This window comes from Oreochromis niloticus, unplaced genomic scaffold (genome assembly GCF_001858045.2).
Source record: "Oreochromis niloticus isolate F11D_XX unplaced genomic scaffold, O_niloticus_UMD_NMBU tig00000297_pilon, whole genome shotgun sequence".
In the NCBI taxonomy this organism is placed as follows: Eukaryota; Metazoa; Chordata; class Actinopteri; order Cichliformes; family Cichlidae; genus Oreochromis; species Oreochromis niloticus.
Window position 1 is genome coordinate 49,707 of NW_020327113.1, and position 16,333 is coordinate 66,039.

Below are 16,333 nucleotides of genomic sequence, written 5' to 3' on the forward strand. Positions count from 1 at the left end.
AGCCCCTCCGTCTACATTTGCTATTGGACACAAGAGTGAGGGGAGAGCGCGAACGCAGTCCCCACTACCACAAATTATGCAGTTGAGATTCCCGCATGTGGGGAATTCACAGGGGTCAGCACAACCGCAGTGCAATGGCTGAGCCTCGCCCTGGGCGAACCACCTTCGTGATCATGGTATCGCCCCTGCCAGGTAAGTATGAGTTGGCAGTGTGGGAGACAGGGGTCCCCTTTCCACATGCAGCACTCTGGCTGATGGTGCCTAGCACGCATAATGCCTGAATCCAGTGACGGTGAGCACGCCATTGCGTTTTGTCCCAGTTCAAAGGCCAGACGGAGAGAAGAGCAGACACATGGATCTTTGCTTTTGGACACAAGAGTGAGGGGAGAGCGCGAACGCAGTCCCCCACTACCACAAATTATGCAGTTGAGATTCCCGCATGTGGGAATTCACAGGGGTCAGCACAACCGCAGTGCAATGGCTGAGCCTCGCCCTGGCGAACCACCTTCGTGATCATGGTATCGCCCCTGCCAGGTAAGTATGAGTTGGCAGTGTGGGAGACAGGGGTCCCCTTTCCACATGCAGCACTCTGGCTGATGGTGCCTAGCACGCATAATGCCTGAATCCAGTGACGGTGAGCACGCCATTGCATTTTGTCCCAGTTCAAAGGCCAGACGGAGAGAAGAGCAGACACATGGATCTTTGCTTTTGGACACAAGAGTGAGGGGAGAGCACGAACGCAGTCCCCACTACCACAAATTATGCAGTTGAGATTCCCGCATGTGGGGAATTCACAGGGGTCAGCACAACCACACAAAGGAAACCTACTACAGTCTTTTCACCTGGTGCTGTACAACAAAAGAAGCGTGGAAAACGACCCACCACCTACGGTCCACAGCCGCTGGTAGATCCTCCGTCCACTACAATAAAATACAGAACATACACATTAAAAGGTGAAAAACATGGGACACAAACAGGCTCTCAACCTACAAAACAAAAAAAAGAAACAATTAAAGGAAAACCAAAGTCTGTGATACAACACACCCAGATATACACCACAGAGCACTGGTTAGAAATACTTTCGCTCGGCGAACCAGCCCACAGCTGGTGCTGGGTCCGATTGTCCTTGGTCTGCTCGGTCTCACACAACTTCCCACAGCTGGGAGAAAGGGGAGAGGCAGTACCAGTTTGTATAACCAGCCCAATATACAGCCGAGAATCGCCCCGGCCAGCCACAAAAAGCTGGAGCGAACGATAGTCCAAGAGGGCGTGGCAAGGCAAGCTACAAGGAAAAACCGGGCCGCCGACAGATTAACCGTAATATAACCAAACAACACAAAACAAAACAGGGCAAAACAAATCAAACAAACAAGATCAACAAAACAAGACAGCAGCAGAGCAGGCGCCCGACTCTCTACGTAACCAAAGCAGGCGGTTGGTCCCCGAGAGGGCACGGCAGCAATCAAACCCTACAAATAAGAAAAAGGCAAAACTAACCTTAATCTTCTTTAATTTACAAAACTAGCAGCTATAAAATAAGCGGCTTACCCCAGAACTTGGAGGCACTGTACTGCACGGCGGATGCATTCACGCGTCTCCTCACCACGGCTGGAGCAAAGGAAAGAAAAACAGCCGCGCTGTAGCGGGCCGCAGAAATATAACTACTAATTGCCGACGTTAGGGAGAAATCAGAAATCGAAGGGGAGACCTACCTGTAGCAATCACATGACCTGATCGCCTCAGTAATTTAACCAACAAGCCAGCGTCTACCGCTGTATCGCACCAGAAGCTCGGGAGGAAATAATCCAACGAGAAAACCCGGCTTCCCTTTATACAGGTACACGCCGCCCTGTAATCAATATACAGGTGGGCTCCTGTAAGCGCAGAGCGGGAGCAAGCACAGGAGAGCGAGAGAGAGAGAAAGCAGTAGCGCAAGTGGGGGCGAAAGAGAAAGGAAAAGCGAGTAGCCCCTCCGGCTACATTTGCTTTTGGACACAAGAGTGAGGGGAGAGCGCGAACGCAGTCCCCCACTACCACAAATTATGCAGTTGAGATTTCCGCATGTGGGGAATTCACAGGGGTCAGCACAACCGCAGTGCAATGGCTGAGCCTTGCCCTGGGCGAACCACCTTCGTGATCATGGTATCCCCCCTGCCAGGTAAGTATGAGTTGGCAGTGTGGGAGACAGGGGTCCCCTTTCCACATGCAGCACTCTGGCTGATGGTGCCTAGCACGCATAATGCCTGAATCCAGTGACGGTGAGCACGCCATTGCATTTTGTCCCAGTTCAAAGGCCAGACGGACAGAAGAGCAGACACATGGATCTTTGCTTTTGGACACAAGAGTGAGGGGAGAGCACGAACGCAGTCCCCCACTACCACAAATTATACAGTTGAGATTCCCGCATGTGGGGAATTCACAGGGGTCAGCACAACCGCAGTGCAATGGCTGAGCCTCGCCCTGGGTGAACCACCTTCGTGATCATGGTATCGCCCCTGCCAGGTAAGTATGAGTTGACAGTGTGGGAGACAGGGGTCCCCTTTCCACATGCAGCACTCTGGCTGATGGTGCCTAGCACGCATAATGCCTGAATCCAGTGACTGTGAGCACGCCATTGCATTTTGTCCCAGTTCAATGGCCAGACAGAGAGAAGAGCAGACACATGGATCTTTGCTTTTGGACACAAGAGTGAGGGGAGAGCGCGAACGCAGTCCCCACTACCACAAATTATGCAGTTGAGATTGCCGCATTTGGGGAATTCACAGGGGTCAAGACAACCGCAGTGCAATGGCTGAGCCTCGCCCTGGGCGAACCACCTTCGTGACGATGGTATCGCCCCTGCCAGGTAAGTATGAGTTGGCAGTGTGGGAGACAGGGGTCCCCTTTCCACATGCAGCACTCTGGCTGATGGTGCCTAGCACGCATAATGCCTGAATCCAGTGACGGTGAGCACGCCATTGCGTTTTGTCCCAGTTCAAAGGCCAGACGGAGAGAAGAGCAGACACATGGATCTTTGCTTTTGGACACAAGAGTGAGGGGAGAGCGCGAACGCAGTCCCCCACTACCACAAATTATGCAGTTGAGATTCCCGCATGTGGGGAATTCACAGGGGTCAGCACAACCGCAGTGCAATGGCTGAGCCTCGCCCTGGGCGAACCACCTTTGTGATCATGGTATCCCCCCTGCCAGGTAAGTATGAGTTGGCAGTGTGGGAGACAGGGGTCCCCTTTCCACATGCAGCACTCTGGCTGATGGTGCCTAGCACGCATAATGCCTGAATCCAGTGACGGTGAGCACGCCATTGCATTTTGTCCCAGTTCAAAGGCCAGACGGAGAGAAGAGCAGACACATGGATCTTTGCTTTTGGACACAAGAGTGAGGGGAGAGCACGAACGCAGTCCCCCACTACCACAAATTATGCAGTTGAGATTCCCGCATGTGGGGAATTCACAGGGGTCAGCACAACCACACAAAGGAAACCTACTACAGTCTTTTCTATGGAGGACCACAAGAGCCACGCGCATCGAAATAAAAATCTCTGTGCTTTAATAATGAATTGTAGAATAAATTATGCAATTGTAAATTCATTTTTGAATTCCAATTTAATAAACTGCATTTCAAAATCCTTTTTCCAATTGCATTTCAAAATCCTTTTTCCAATTGCACTTTAATAAACTGCATTTTAAAATCCTTTTTTCAGTTGCACTTTAATAAACTGCAGTTCAAAATCCTTTTTCCACCTGCAATTTAATAAACTGCAGTTCAAAATCCTTTTTCCACCTGCAATTTAATAAACTGCAGTTCAAAATCCTTTTTCCACTTGCAATTTAATAAACTGCAGTTCAAAATCCTTTTTCCACTTGCAATTTAATAAACTGCAGTTCAAATCCTTTTTCCACTTGCAATTTAATAAACTGCAGGTCAAAATCCTTTTTCCACCTGCAATTTAATAAACTGCAGTTCAAAATCCTTTTTCCACTTGCAATTTAATAAACTGCAGTTCAAAATCCATTTCCCTTTCCTGTTCACTCCGGGATTAGCTGCTGGATTAGCTCCTGGATTAGCTGCTGGATTAGCTCTTCGATTAACAACTTGCTGGAGGCTATTCAAATTAGCCACACCGTGGGATGTAAGGAGCTCTCTGATTGGTTGGTCAGACACAGGCTGTCTGCCAGCCTGGATTTTTCTAGCTCATAGCTTCGCCCTGCTACGAAGCGTGTGTGCTTGTACAAAGGCCGTTCAGCCTCGGGATTTACACTCGGCTCGACACGGATATGTGAAGAATGAAGGGACCCTGCAGCGAAACGGAGAGCCAACCTCTGACTGAGTGCCTGTCTACACAGTCTGACCACCTGTTGAAGGTAAGGTGCTAACGTGGCTAACGCTAGCATCACCGCACCTAGCCCCGTTATTTTAAGGTCATCTTAGCTAATGAAAGTTTTACGTCGCAGCTGTACAAGCTCGCTACGTGTTTTGTAAGCTGCTGTGCTCTTCACAAATAAAGCTGGAAGCAGCTCAGACTGTTAGAACCAGCACTGAGCCCTGTTACATTTATACAGTGTTAGAGCAATGGCTGCAACCTACAGCCTTTAAAATAGCGATTAAAATGCTGACAGTAAACTCGTCAGTCCAAATGTTACCACATTACTCTATGGTACTTAGAGTTAAAACAACTGAGACAGGCTGATTAAAATAACAGCTGTCAGTTCTCTCATTCCTTATATCAAGACTGGAGATCACACTACTGATTTCAGTTCATTTAATATGTGAGAGCACAGATTCATTCTCAACTGGACATAAATGATGATCAAAGGTTGTATATATGATGAATTCATCAAATCCCAGCCTCTAACACAGCGCGCTGAATCTTAGCTTTGAATGTCCAGTATATTCTAATCAGTGCAATGTAAGCATTCACTGAACCTATAGTATCTACACCTGTGTGGCAAATGTGTGGTAAAGATACAGATAATGAAATGTAATTATTAATACAATATACATCATGAAAAATGAAAGCTGAAATTGATTCAGTTTAGTACTTTTCTCTGTATGCTCTGTGATTATAAAGGCCTTAAATTCTGTGATATATACTGTAAATGATTTTCACAGAGGTCTTAAAGTACTTAAATCACTGCTGATAGTCTGGTTGTTTATATTTTCACACGTTTTTGTGTCTGTAGGGCTGTTTGATAACGATTTGGACTCCTCTGGGAGATGAGGACACACCCACATCTGTTCCATACTGCAGCCATGGATGGTGTTACAGCTCTGAGTCAGCTTTGGGCCATCAGACGCACACACTGGAAAACCAGCACCTGGACTTCATGCAGGAGAGACGGCCTCAGTGATGGACTCTGCATCCTCTACTTTACCTCTAATCTCTTTCTTCTTTTAACACACAATTAAAATCACTCCAAAAGAGTGTAAACTTACTGAGGAAGTCTCTAACTTGTACACATTTGTACTTTTACTTGTTTTATGAGTTATTTTTAAGAAGAGTAAAGTTATTCACATAAAGTTGTTATTCTTCTTATTTATTCTTTTGTATCATGTACCACAGTCATACTGAACTTTACAGACCTGGTGAATTGGAGAAAACAAAGATCACACACACACACACACACACACACATATGTATATCATTCAGCTTCAGCAGTATTTCTATTCATCTTATGAATTCCAGTCTAATGTCAATTCACTGAGTTCAGTTTTGGTCTTAAAGTCCAGAGAATACCACCTGGTTCAACAATCTTTTTATCTGATTATTGGCAAAATGTTTTCTTCTGAAAGAAGAAAACATTTTGGGCTCAATTTCAGCCTCAGGCAAAATTGAGCCCAAAGAAACAACAACAAAGTTTAGTTCCTCTGGATTTTCCATGGAAAATTGTTTTATCACTCATCCAGGTGACTTCTCCAGTGTCACGGATGACTGATGAATGTATCTCCCACTGGAAACCATTGTGTCCAGTTAAAGTCAATCGACTTTTTTTAAGGAGAGTTGTTAGATGCTGTGCTCATGAGGACAGTGGGTTTTAACTTGCAGCACAACACAAAGCTGCCATACTGGATCAACGATCAAAACACTTAATTGAGCAGAATTAAGTCAAAATGTAATATCCTCATATGATGACACATCACACATGATCCAGCATTGTTCTAAGAATGCAAACTTTCTTATTGGAAGTTTCCACAGCTGCCAGAAAGGGACAGATTTCTGTCTGGTCTTAATGAGTGGTCGTTGCTCTCTCGTTTTCTCTGGAATTGCTGCACAGAGGATGTAACACCCATGATAAGCACTGAGGTGTGTGTCCTTGTCAGGAATCAGCCATCCTCAGCTTCCAGATAAGGAAAAGTGGAACCAGAAGATATTCAAATGCATCTCCTCACAGCTGCTGATGAATTCTACAAAAACAAAGTTTGTTAAAAACATTTGCAGGTGAATCACCACTGATTTATCAGTGACATCCATTTACTCAAAAATTACTGACAAGTGGATAACTAGAATATATATATATATAATTTCAAAATGTCCTGTACAAAATGGAACTGTATATGACAAATGTGGTGTGGTGCTTGTGGAATTTTTAACAAGGACCCTACAAAACTTTACAGTACTCATGCTGCCAAACTTTTGACAGCTAGGTGTGCAGTAGGGCTGGGTATCGTCACTGATTTCTAGAATCGATTCAATTCCGATTCACAAGGTCCCGAATCGATTCGATCCACGATTCGATTAAATTCGATTTGAATCTGGGAAATTTTGACAGAAATATAATTCAGATCAGTACATTGACATATTTTTGTATCTATAAAAAGGAAGCTGACACACGCAAGACTTTATCAAAGGTGTGAGCGTCACAGCAGATGCTTTTGTGTCAAAGTAGCTGAAGATAAAACATAAAAACATGAAGGTGGTTTTCCTGGCCTGGGATTTTATAAAAATATTCTGCAGTACATCAAAAACGAAAGAAAACCATTAATCAACATATGAACGTTACCTCTGACGTTACAGTGGTTTTATTAGAGACACGGCTGAGCGTTTTGCATTTTGCATAATTTTAAAAAGTTTAAATTTGTTCAGTATTGAACGGCAGAAATTCTGTTTTCTTTTCGGAAGAATGTAAAATGAAAAAACAAAACAAAAAAAAAAACAGCGGCCGACAGCGCTGTAAACAACAGAGTTACTGTTAATGCGAATAATGCAGAAAACAGTACACAGAGAGAGAGAGGGAGCTGTGCATGACGTGTGATTTTATCGTGGGTGAAGCAAAACAGTAAAAGTCAGAGGGAATTCATGACGATGTTTACGTGAAGCGTAGTTTGGATCTTCTTTTGCTGCTGCTTCGGTCAATATTGTTTGGAGAGAGATAAAACTAACAGCTTTAGAATCAGCGCAAAAAGGGCGTGAACACAAAGTGCTACCCGCCGAAATATCAGAATCAGGGAGCTGTCAGCTTTCAGCACCGACCGTGTCCGTGCAGTTGTTGTGCCAGAAAGTGATTGCCGTCCGTGGGAACGCGCGCAGACGCTTAAAGCTGCAGCGCCCGTCGGGTGAGAAAGGCGACATCTCACTGATTCTGATCCGCGGGTCCGCGCTGTGTGTTTACGTCCTTGTGCAGAATCCGTGTACCTGATCTCATTTACTGTCTTAGCTGTTTGGTGGTTGTTGAAATTTTGTGAGGTTTCACTCGAGATTCTGGCGTTTCGGGCAAAATAAATTTATATTAAAAAAATCGACTCAGGATTTTAATGAATCGATTTCACGTTATCCAAGCCAGAATCGATTTTAATCGATGAATCGATTATTAAAACCCACCCCTAGTGTGCAGTTCCTGCTTTAAATGCATTCAAAATCTAAGTGATAAGAGGCCAGAATGTTTGAACTCGCTTATGAACCTACATCACTGAGGCAGTCTCTCCTGCATGAAGTCCAGGTGCTGGTTTTCCAGTGTGTGCGTCTGATGGCCCAAAGCTGACTCAGAGCTGTAACACCATCCATGGCTGCAGTATGGAACAGATGTGGGTGTGTCCTCATCTCCCAGAGGAGTCCAAATCGTCATCAAACAGCCCTACAGACACAAAACATGTGAAAATGTAAACAACCAGACTATCAGCAGTGATTTAAGTACTTTAAGACCTCTGTGAAAATTATTTACAGTATATGTCACAGAATTTAAGGCCTTTATAATCACAGAGCATACAGAGAAAAGTACTAAACTGAATCAATTTCAGCTTTCATTTTTCATGATGTATATTGTATTAATAATTAAATTTCATTATCTGTATCTTTACCACACATTTGCCACACAGGTGTAGATACTATAGGTTCGGTGAATGCTTACATTGCACTGATTAGAATATACTGGACATTCAAAGCTAAGATTCAGCGCGCTGTGTTAGAGGCTGGGATTTGATGAATTCATCATATATACAACCTTTGATCATCATTTATGTCCAGTTGAGAATGAATCTGTGCACTCACATATTAAATGAACTGAAATCAGTAGTGTGATCTCCAGTCTTGATATAAGGAATGGGAGAACTGACAGCTGTTATTTTAATCAGCCTGTCTCAGTTGTTTTAACTCTAAGTACCATAGAGTAATGTGGTAACATCTGGACTGACGAGTTTACTGTCAGCATTGTAATCGCTATTTTAAAGGCTGTGGGTTGCAGCCATTGCTTTAACACTGTATAAATGTAACAGGCCTCAGTGCTGGTTCTAACAGTCTGAGCTGCTTCCAGCTTTATTTGTGAAGAGCACAGCAGCTTACAAAACACGTAGCGAGCTTGTACAGCTGCGACGTAAAACTTTCATTAGCTAAGATGACCTTAAATAACGGGGCTAGGTGCGGTGATGCTAGCGTTAGCCACGTTAGCACCTTACCTTCAACAGGTGGTCAGACTGTGTAGACAGGCACTCAGTCAGAGGTTGGCTCTCCGTTTCGCTGCAGGGTCCTTCATTCTTCACATATCCGTGTAGAGCGAGTGTAAATCCCGACGCTAAACGGCCTTTGTACAAGCACACACGCTTCGTAGCAGGGCGAAGCTATGAGCTAGAAAAATCCAGGCTGGCAGACAGCCTGTGTCTGACCAACCAATCAGAGAGCTCCTTACATCCCACGGTGTGGCTAATTTGAATAGCCTCCAGCAAGTTGTTAATCGAAGAGCTAATCCAGGAGCTAATCCAGCAGCTAATCCCGGAGCGAACAGGAAAGGGAAATGGATTTGACCTGCAGTTTATTAAATTGCAAGTGGAAAAGGATTTTGAACTGCAGTTTATTAAATTGCAAGTGGAAAAAGGATTTTGAACTGCAGTTTATTAAATTGCAGGTGGAAAAAGGATTTTGAACTGCAGTTTATTAAATTGCAAGTGGAAAAGGATTTGAACTGCAGTTTATTAAATTGCAAGTGGAAAAAGGATTTTGAACTGCAGTTTATTAAATTGCAAGTGGAAAAAAGGATTTTGAACTGCAGTTTATTAAATTACAGGTGGAAAAAGGATTTTGAACTGCAGTTTATTAAATTGCAAGTGGAAAAAGGATTTTGAACTGCAGTTTATTAAATTGCAAGTGGAAAAGGATTTTGAACTGCAGTTTATTAAATTGCAAGTGGAAAAAGGATTTTGAACTGCAGTTTATTAAATTGCAAGTGGAAAAAAGGATTTTGAACTGCAGTTTATTAAATTACAGGTGGAAAAAGGATTTGAACTGCAGTTTATTAAATTGCAAGTGGAAAAAGGATTTTGAACTGCAGTTTATTAATTGCAAGTGGAAAAGGATTTTGACCTGCAGTTTATTAAATTGCAAGTGGAAAAAAGGATTTTGAACTGCAGTTTATTAAATTACAGGTGGAAAAGGATTTTGAACTGCAGTTTATTAAATTGCAAGTGGAAAAAGGATTTTGAACTGCAGTTTATTAAATTGCAAGTGGAAAAAGGATTTTGAACTGCAGTTTATTAAATTGCAAGTGGAAAAAGGATTTTGAACTGCAGTTTATTAAATTGCAACTGAAAAAGGATTTTAAAATGCAGTTTATTAAAGTGCAATTGGAAAAGGATTTTGAAATGCAATTGGAAAAAGGATTTTGAAATGCAGTTTATTAAACTGGAATTCAAAAATGAATTTACAATTGCAGAATTTATTCTACAATTCATTATTAAAGCACAGAAATTTTTATTTCGATGCGCGTGGCTCTTGTGGTCCTCCATACTTTTCACCTGGTGCTGTACAACAAAAGAAGCGTGGAAAACGACCCACACCTACGGTCCCACAGCCGCTGGTAGATCCTCCGTCCACTACAATAAAAATACAGAACATACACATTAAAAGGTGAAAAACATGGGACACAAACAGGCTCTCAACCTACAAAACAAAAAAAGAAACAATTAAAGGAAAACCAAAGTCTGTGATACACACACCAGATATACACCACAGAGCACTGGTTAGAAATACTTTCGCTCGGCGAACCAGCCCACAGCTGTGCTGGTCCGATTGTCCTTGGTCTGCTCGTCTCACACAACTTCCCACAGCTGGGAGAAAGGGGAGAGGCAGTACCAGTTTGTATAACCAGCCCAATATACAGCCGAGAATCGCCCGGCCAGCCACAAAAGCTGGAGCGAACGATAGTCCAAGAGGGCGTGGCAAGGCAAGCTACAAGGAAAAACCGGGCCGCCGACAGATTAACCGTAATATAACCAAAACAACACAAAACAAAAGAGGCAAAACAAAATCAAACAAACAAGATCAACAAAACAAGACCAGCAGCAGAGCAGGCGCCCGACTCTCTACGTAACCAAAGCAGGCGGTTGGTCCCGAGAGGGCACGGCAGCAATCAAACCCTACAAATAAGAAAAAGCAAAACTAACCTTAATCTTCTTTAATTTACAAAACTAGCAGCTATAAAATAAGCGGCTTACCCCAGAACTTGGAGCACTGTACTGCACGGCGGATGCACTCACGCGTCTCCTCACCACGGCTGGATCAAGGAAAGAAAAACAGCCGCGCTGTAGCGGGCCGCAAAAATATAACTACTAATTGCCGACGTTAGGGAAATCAGAAATCGAAGGGAGACCTACCTGTAGCAATCACATGACCTGATCGCCTCAGTAATTTAACCAACAAGCCAGCGTCTACCGCTGTATCGCACCAGAAGCTCGGGAGGAAATAATCCAACGAGAAACCCGCTTCCCTTTATACAGGTACACGCCGCCCTGTAATCAATATACAGGTGGACTCCTGTAAGCGCGAGCGGGAGCAAGCACAGGAGAGCGAGAGAGAGAGAAAGCAGTAGCGCAAGTGGGGCGAAAGAGAAAGGAAAGCGAGTAGCCCCTCCGTCTACATTTGCTATTGACACAAGAGTGAGGGAGAGCGCGAACGCAGTCCCCACTACCACAAATTATGCAGTTGAGATTCCCGCATGTGGGGAATTCACAGGGTCAGCACACCGCAGTGCAATGGCTGAGCCTCGCCTGGGCGAACCACCTCGTGATCATGGTATCCCCCCTGCCAGGTAAGTATGAGTTGGCAGTGTGGGAGACAGGGGTCCCCTTTCCACATGCAGCACTCTGGTGATGGTGCCTAGCACGCCATATGCCTGAATCAGTGACGGTGAGCACGCCATTGCATTTTGTCCCAGTTCAATGGCCAGACGAGAGAAGAGCAGACACATGGATCTTTGCTTTTGGACACAAGAGTGAGGGAGAGCGCGAACGCAGTCCCCCACTACCACAAATTATGCAGTTGAGATTCCGCATTTGGGGAATTCACAGGGGTCAACAACCGCAGTGCAATGGCTGAGCCTCGCCCTGGGCGAACCACCTTCGTGATGATGGTATCGCCCCTGCCAGGTAAGTATGAGTTGGCAGTGTGGGAGACAGGGGTCCCTTTCCACATGCAGCACTCTGGCTGATGGTGCCTAGCACGCATAATGCCTGAATCCAGTGACGGTGAGCACGCCATTGCATTTTGTCCCAGTTCAAAGGCCAGACGGAGAGAAGAGCAGACACATGGATCTTGCTTTTGGACACAAGAGTGAGGGGAGAGCGCGAACGCAGTCCCCCACTACCACATTATGCAGTTGAGATTCCCGCATGTGGGAATTCACAGGGGTCAGCACAACCACACAAAGGAAACCTACTACAGTCTTTTCACCTGGTGCTGTACAACAAAAGAAGCGTGGAAAACGACCCACCACCTACGGTCCCACAGCCTGGTAGATCCTCCGTCCACTACAATAAAAATACAGAACATACACATTAAAAGGTGAAAAACATGGGACACAAACAGGCTCTCAACCTACAAAACAAAAAAAAGAAACAATTAAAGGAAAACCAAAGTCTGTGATACAACACACCCAGATATACACCACAGAGCACTGGTTAGAAATACTTTCGCTCGGCGAACCAGCCCACAGCTGGTGCTGGGTCCGATTGTCCTTGGTCTGCTCGGTCTCACACAACTTCCCACAGCTGGAGAAAGGGGAGAGGCAGTACCAGTTTGTATAACCAGCCCAATATACAGCCGAGAATCGCCCCGGCCAGCCACAAAAAGCTGGAGCGCACGATAGTCCAAGAGGCGTGGCAAGGCAAGCTACAAGGAAAAACCGGGCCGCGACAGATTAACCGTAATATAACCAAAACAACACAAAACAAAAGAGGGCAAAACAAAATCAAACAAACAAGATCAACAAAACAAGACAGCAGCAGAGCAGGCGCCCGACTCTCTACGTAACCAAAGCAGGCGTTGGTCCCCGAGAGGGCACGGCAGCAATCAAACCCTACAAATAAGAAAAAGGCAAAACTAACCTTAATCTTCTTTAATTTACAAAACTAGCAGCTATAAAATAAGCGGCTTACCCCAGAACTTGGAGGCACTGTACTGCACGGCGGATGCACTCACGCGTCTCCTCACCACGGCTGGATCAAAGGAAAGAAAAACAGCCGCGCTGTAGCGGGCAAAAATAACTACTAATTGCCGACGTTAGGTCAGAAATCGAAGGGAGACCTACCTGTAGCAATCACATGACCTGATCGCCTCAGTAATTTAACCAACAAGCCAGCGTCTACCGCTGTATCGCACCAGAAGCTCGGGAGGAAATAATCCAACGAGAAAACCCGGCTTCCCTTTATACAGGTACACGCCGCCCTGTAATCAATATACAGGTGGACTCCTGTAAGCGCGGAGCGGGAGCAAGCACAGGAGAGCGAGAGAGAGAGAAAGCAGTAGCGCAAGTGGGGGCGAAAGAGAAAGGAAAAGCGAGTAGCCCCTCCGTCTACATTTGCTATTGACACAAGAGTGAGGGGAGAGCGCGAACGCAGTCCCCCACTACCAAATTATGCAGTTGAGATTCCGCATGTGGGGAATTCACAGGGTCAGCACAACCGCAGTGCAATGGCTGAGCCTCGCCCTGGGCGAACCACCTTCGTGATCATGGTATCGCCCCTGCCAGGTGGGATCCAAGTATGAGTTGGCAGTGTGGGAGACAGGGGTCCCCTTTCCACATGCAGCACTCTGGCTGATGGTGCCTAGCACGCATAATGCCTGAATCCAGTGACGTGAGCACGCCATTGCGTTTTGTCCCAGTTCAAAGGCCAGACGGAGAAAGAGCAGACACATGGATCTTTGCTTTTGGACACAAGAGTGAGGGAGAGCGCGAACGCAGTCCCCACTACCACAAATTATGCAGTTGAGATTCCCGCATGTGGGGAATTCACAGGGGTCAGCACAACCGCAGTGCAATGGCTGAGCCTCGCCCTGGGCGAACCACCTTCGTGATCATGGTATCCCCCTGCCAGGTAAGTATGAGTTGGCAGTGTGGGAGACAGGGGTCCCCTTTCCACATGCAGCACTCTGGCTGATGGTGCCTAGCACGCATAATGCCTGAATCCAGTGACGGTGAGCACGCCATTGCATTTTGTCCCAGTTCAAAGGCCAGACGGAGAGAAGAGCAGACACATGGATCTTTGCTTTTGGACACAAGAGTGAGGGGAGCACGAACGCAGTCCCCACTACCACAAATTATGCAGTTGAGATTCCCGCATGTGGGAATTCACAGGGGTCAGCACAACCACACAAAGGAAACCTACTACAGTCTTTTCACCTGGTGCTGTACAACAAAAGAAGCGTGGAAAACGACCCACCACCTACGGTCCCACAGCCGCTGGTAGATCCTCCGTCCACTACAATAAAAATACAGAACATACACATTAAAAGGTGAAAAACATGGGACACAAACAGGCTCTCAACCTACAAAACAAAAAAAAAGAAACAATTAAAGGAAAACCAAAGTCTGTGATACAACACACCCAGATATACACCACAGAGCACTGGTTAGAAATACTTTCGCTCGGCGAACCACACAGCTGGTGCTGGTCCGATTGTCCTTGGTCTGCTCGGTCTCACACAACTTCCCACAGCTGGGAGAAAGGGGAGAGGCAGTACCAGTTTGTATAACCAGCCCAATATACAGCCGAGAATCGCCCCGGCCAGCCACAAAAAGCTGGAGCGAACGATAGTCCAAGAGGGCGTGGCAAGGCAAGCTACAAGGAAAAACCGGGCCGCCGACAGATTAACCGTAATATAACCAAAACAACACAAAACAAAGGGCAAAACAAATCAAAAACAAAATCAACAAAACAAGACAGCAGCAGAGCAGGCGCCCGACTCTCTACGTAACCAAAGCAGGCGGTTGGTCCCCGAGAGGCACGGCAGCAATCAAACCCTACAAATAAGAAAAAGGCAAAACTAACCTTAATCTTCTTTAATTTACAAAACTAGCAGCTATAAAATAAGCGGCTTACCCAGAACTTGGAGGCACTGTACTGCACGGCGGATGCACTCACGCGTCTCCTCACCACGGCTGGAGCAAAGGAAAGAAAAACAGCCGCGCTGTAGCGGGCCGCAAAATATAACTACTAATTGCCGACGTTAGGGAGAAATCAGAAATCGAAGGGAGACCTACCTGTAGCAATCACATGACCTGATCGCCTCAGTAATTTAACCAACAAGCCAGCGTCTACCGCTGTATCGCACCAGAAGCTCGGGAGGAAATAATCCAACGAGAAAACCCGGCTTCCCTTTATACAGGTACACGCCGCCCTGTAATCAATATACAGGTGGGCTCCTGTAAGCGCAGAGCGGGCAAGCACAGGAGAGCGAGAGAGAGAGAAAGCAGTAGCGCAAGTGGGGCGAAAGAGAAAGGAAAAGCGAGTAGCCCCTCCGGCTACATTTGCTTTTGGACACAAGAGTGAGGGGAGAGCGCGAACGCAGTCCCCCACTACCACAAATTATGCAGTTGAGATTTCCGCATGTGGGGAATTCACAGGGGTCAGCACAACCGCAGTGCAATGGCTGAGCCTCGCCCTGTGGGAACCACCGTGATCATGGTATCCCCCTGCCAGGTAAGTATGAGTTGGCAGTGTGGGAGACAGGGGTCCCTTTCCACATGCAGCACTCTGGCTGATGGTGCCTAGCACGCATAATGCCTGAATCCAGTGACGGTGAGCACGCCATTGCATTTTGTCCCAGTTCAAAGGCCAGACGGAGAGAAGAGCAGACACATGGATCTTTGCTTTTGGACACAAGAGTGAGGGGAGAGCACGAACGCAGTCCCCCACTACCACAAATTATACAGTTGAGATTCCCGCATGTGGGGAATTCACAGGGGTCAGCACAACCGCAGTGCAATGGCTGAGCCTCGCCTGGGTGAACCACCTTCGTGATCATGGTATCGCCCTGCCAGGTAAGTATGAGTTGACAGTGTGGGAGACAGGGGTCCCTTTCCACATGCAGCACTCTGGCTGATGGTGCCTAGCACGCATAATGCCTGAATCCAGTGACTGTGAGCACGCCATTGCATTTTGTCCCAGTTCAATGGCCAGACAGAGAAGAGCAGACACATGGATCTTTGCTTTTGGACACAAGAGTGAGGGGAGAGCGCGAACGCAGTCCCCACTACCACAAATTATGCAGTTGAGATTCCGCATGGGGAATTCACAGGGGTCAAGACAACCGCAGTGCAATGGCTGAGCCTCGCCCTGGGCGAACCACCTTCGTGATCATGGTATCCCCCTGCCAGGTAAGTATGAGTTGGCAGTGTGGGAGACAGGGGTCCCTTTCCACATGCAGCACTCTGGCTGATGGTGCCTAGCAGCATAATGCCTGAATCCAGTGACGGTGAGCACGCCATTGCATTTGTCCCAGTTCAAAGGCCAGACGGAGAGAAGAGCAGACACATGGATCTTTGCTTTTGGACACAAGAGTGAGGGGAGAGCACGAACGCAGTCCCCCACTACACAAATTATGCAGTGAGATTCCCGCATGTGGGGAATTCAC

At 46.2% G+C, this 16,333-nt stretch overlaps 15 non-coding genes and 3 pseudogenes across 15 annotated transcripts; all 18 read right to left on the reverse strand.

Annotated features, from left to right (window-relative positions):
- Positions 1-38: 38 nt before the first annotated feature.
- Positions 39-200, reverse strand: LOC112844536 (U1 spliceosomal RNA). The gene has a single exon (XR_003217259.1). It is a non-coding gene; the product is annotated as a U1 spliceosomal RNA (small nuclear RNA).
- Positions 201-380: 180 nt separating this feature from the next.
- LOC112844545 (U1 spliceosomal RNA) lies at positions 381-542 on the reverse strand. The gene has a single exon (XR_003217268.1). It is a non-coding gene; the product is annotated as a U1 spliceosomal RNA (small nuclear RNA).
- Positions 543-723: 181 nt separating this feature from the next.
- On the reverse strand, positions 724-893 carry LOC112844522 (U1 spliceosomal RNA). Its single transcript, XR_003217248.1, has one exon. It is a non-coding gene; the product is annotated as a U1 spliceosomal RNA (small nuclear RNA).
- A 1,109-nt stretch (positions 894-2,002) lies between these two features.
- Positions 2,003-2,166, reverse strand: LOC112844538 (U1 spliceosomal RNA). The gene has a single exon (XR_003217261.1). It is a non-coding gene; the product is annotated as a U1 spliceosomal RNA (small nuclear RNA).
- Positions 2,167-2,346: 180 nt separating this feature from the next.
- Positions 2,347-2,510, reverse strand: LOC112844552 (U1 spliceosomal RNA). Its single transcript, XR_003217275.1, has one exon. It is a non-coding gene; the product is annotated as a U1 spliceosomal RNA (small nuclear RNA).
- Positions 2,511-2,691: 181 nt separating this feature from the next.
- LOC112844564 (U1 spliceosomal RNA) lies at positions 2,692-2,853 on the reverse strand. The gene has a single exon (XR_003217287.1). It is a non-coding gene; the product is annotated as a U1 spliceosomal RNA (small nuclear RNA).
- A 180-nt stretch (positions 2,854-3,033) lies between these two features.
- Positions 3,034-3,197, reverse strand: LOC112844540 (U1 spliceosomal RNA). The gene has a single exon (XR_003217263.1). It is a non-coding gene; the product is annotated as a U1 spliceosomal RNA (small nuclear RNA).
- Positions 3,198-3,377: 180 nt separating this feature from the next.
- Positions 3,378-3,492, reverse strand: LOC112844517 (uncharacterized; annotated as a pseudogene).
- A 7,868-nt stretch (positions 3,493-11,360) lies between these two features.
- LOC112844496 (U1 spliceosomal RNA) lies at positions 11,361-11,518 on the reverse strand. The gene has a single exon (XR_003217226.1). It is a non-coding gene; the product is annotated as a U1 spliceosomal RNA (small nuclear RNA).
- A 176-nt stretch (positions 11,519-11,694) lies between these two features.
- On the reverse strand, positions 11,695-11,855 carry LOC112844565 (U1 spliceosomal RNA). The gene has a single exon (XR_003217288.1). It is a non-coding gene; the product is annotated as a U1 spliceosomal RNA (small nuclear RNA).
- A 178-nt stretch (positions 11,856-12,033) lies between these two features.
- On the reverse strand, positions 12,034-12,220 carry LOC112844524 (uncharacterized; annotated as a pseudogene).
- Positions 12,221-13,296: 1,076 nt separating this feature from the next.
- On the reverse strand, positions 13,297-13,456 carry LOC112844501 (U1 spliceosomal RNA). Its single transcript, XR_003217229.1, has one exon. It is a non-coding gene; the product is annotated as a U1 spliceosomal RNA (small nuclear RNA).
- Positions 13,457-13,641: 185 nt separating this feature from the next.
- On the reverse strand, positions 13,642-13,802 carry LOC112844571 (U1 spliceosomal RNA). Its single transcript, XR_003217294.1, has one exon. It is a non-coding gene; the product is annotated as a U1 spliceosomal RNA (small nuclear RNA).
- A 178-nt stretch (positions 13,803-13,980) lies between these two features.
- On the reverse strand, positions 13,981-14,150 carry LOC112844528 (U1 spliceosomal RNA). Its single transcript, XR_003217252.1, has one exon. It is a non-coding gene; the product is annotated as a U1 spliceosomal RNA (small nuclear RNA).
- A 1,097-nt stretch (positions 14,151-15,247) lies between these two features.
- LOC112844575 (U1 spliceosomal RNA) lies at positions 15,248-15,407 on the reverse strand. Its single transcript, XR_003217298.1, has one exon. It is a non-coding gene; the product is annotated as a U1 spliceosomal RNA (small nuclear RNA).
- A 179-nt stretch (positions 15,408-15,586) lies between these two features.
- Positions 15,587-15,748, reverse strand: LOC112844494 (U1 spliceosomal RNA). The gene has a single exon (XR_003217224.1). It is a non-coding gene; the product is annotated as a U1 spliceosomal RNA (small nuclear RNA).
- A 178-nt stretch (positions 15,749-15,926) lies between these two features.
- Positions 15,927-16,084, reverse strand: LOC112844574 (U1 spliceosomal RNA). The gene has a single exon (XR_003217297.1). It is a non-coding gene; the product is annotated as a U1 spliceosomal RNA (small nuclear RNA).
- A 177-nt stretch (positions 16,085-16,261) lies between these two features.
- Positions 16,262-16,333, reverse strand: LOC112844529 (uncharacterized; annotated as a pseudogene).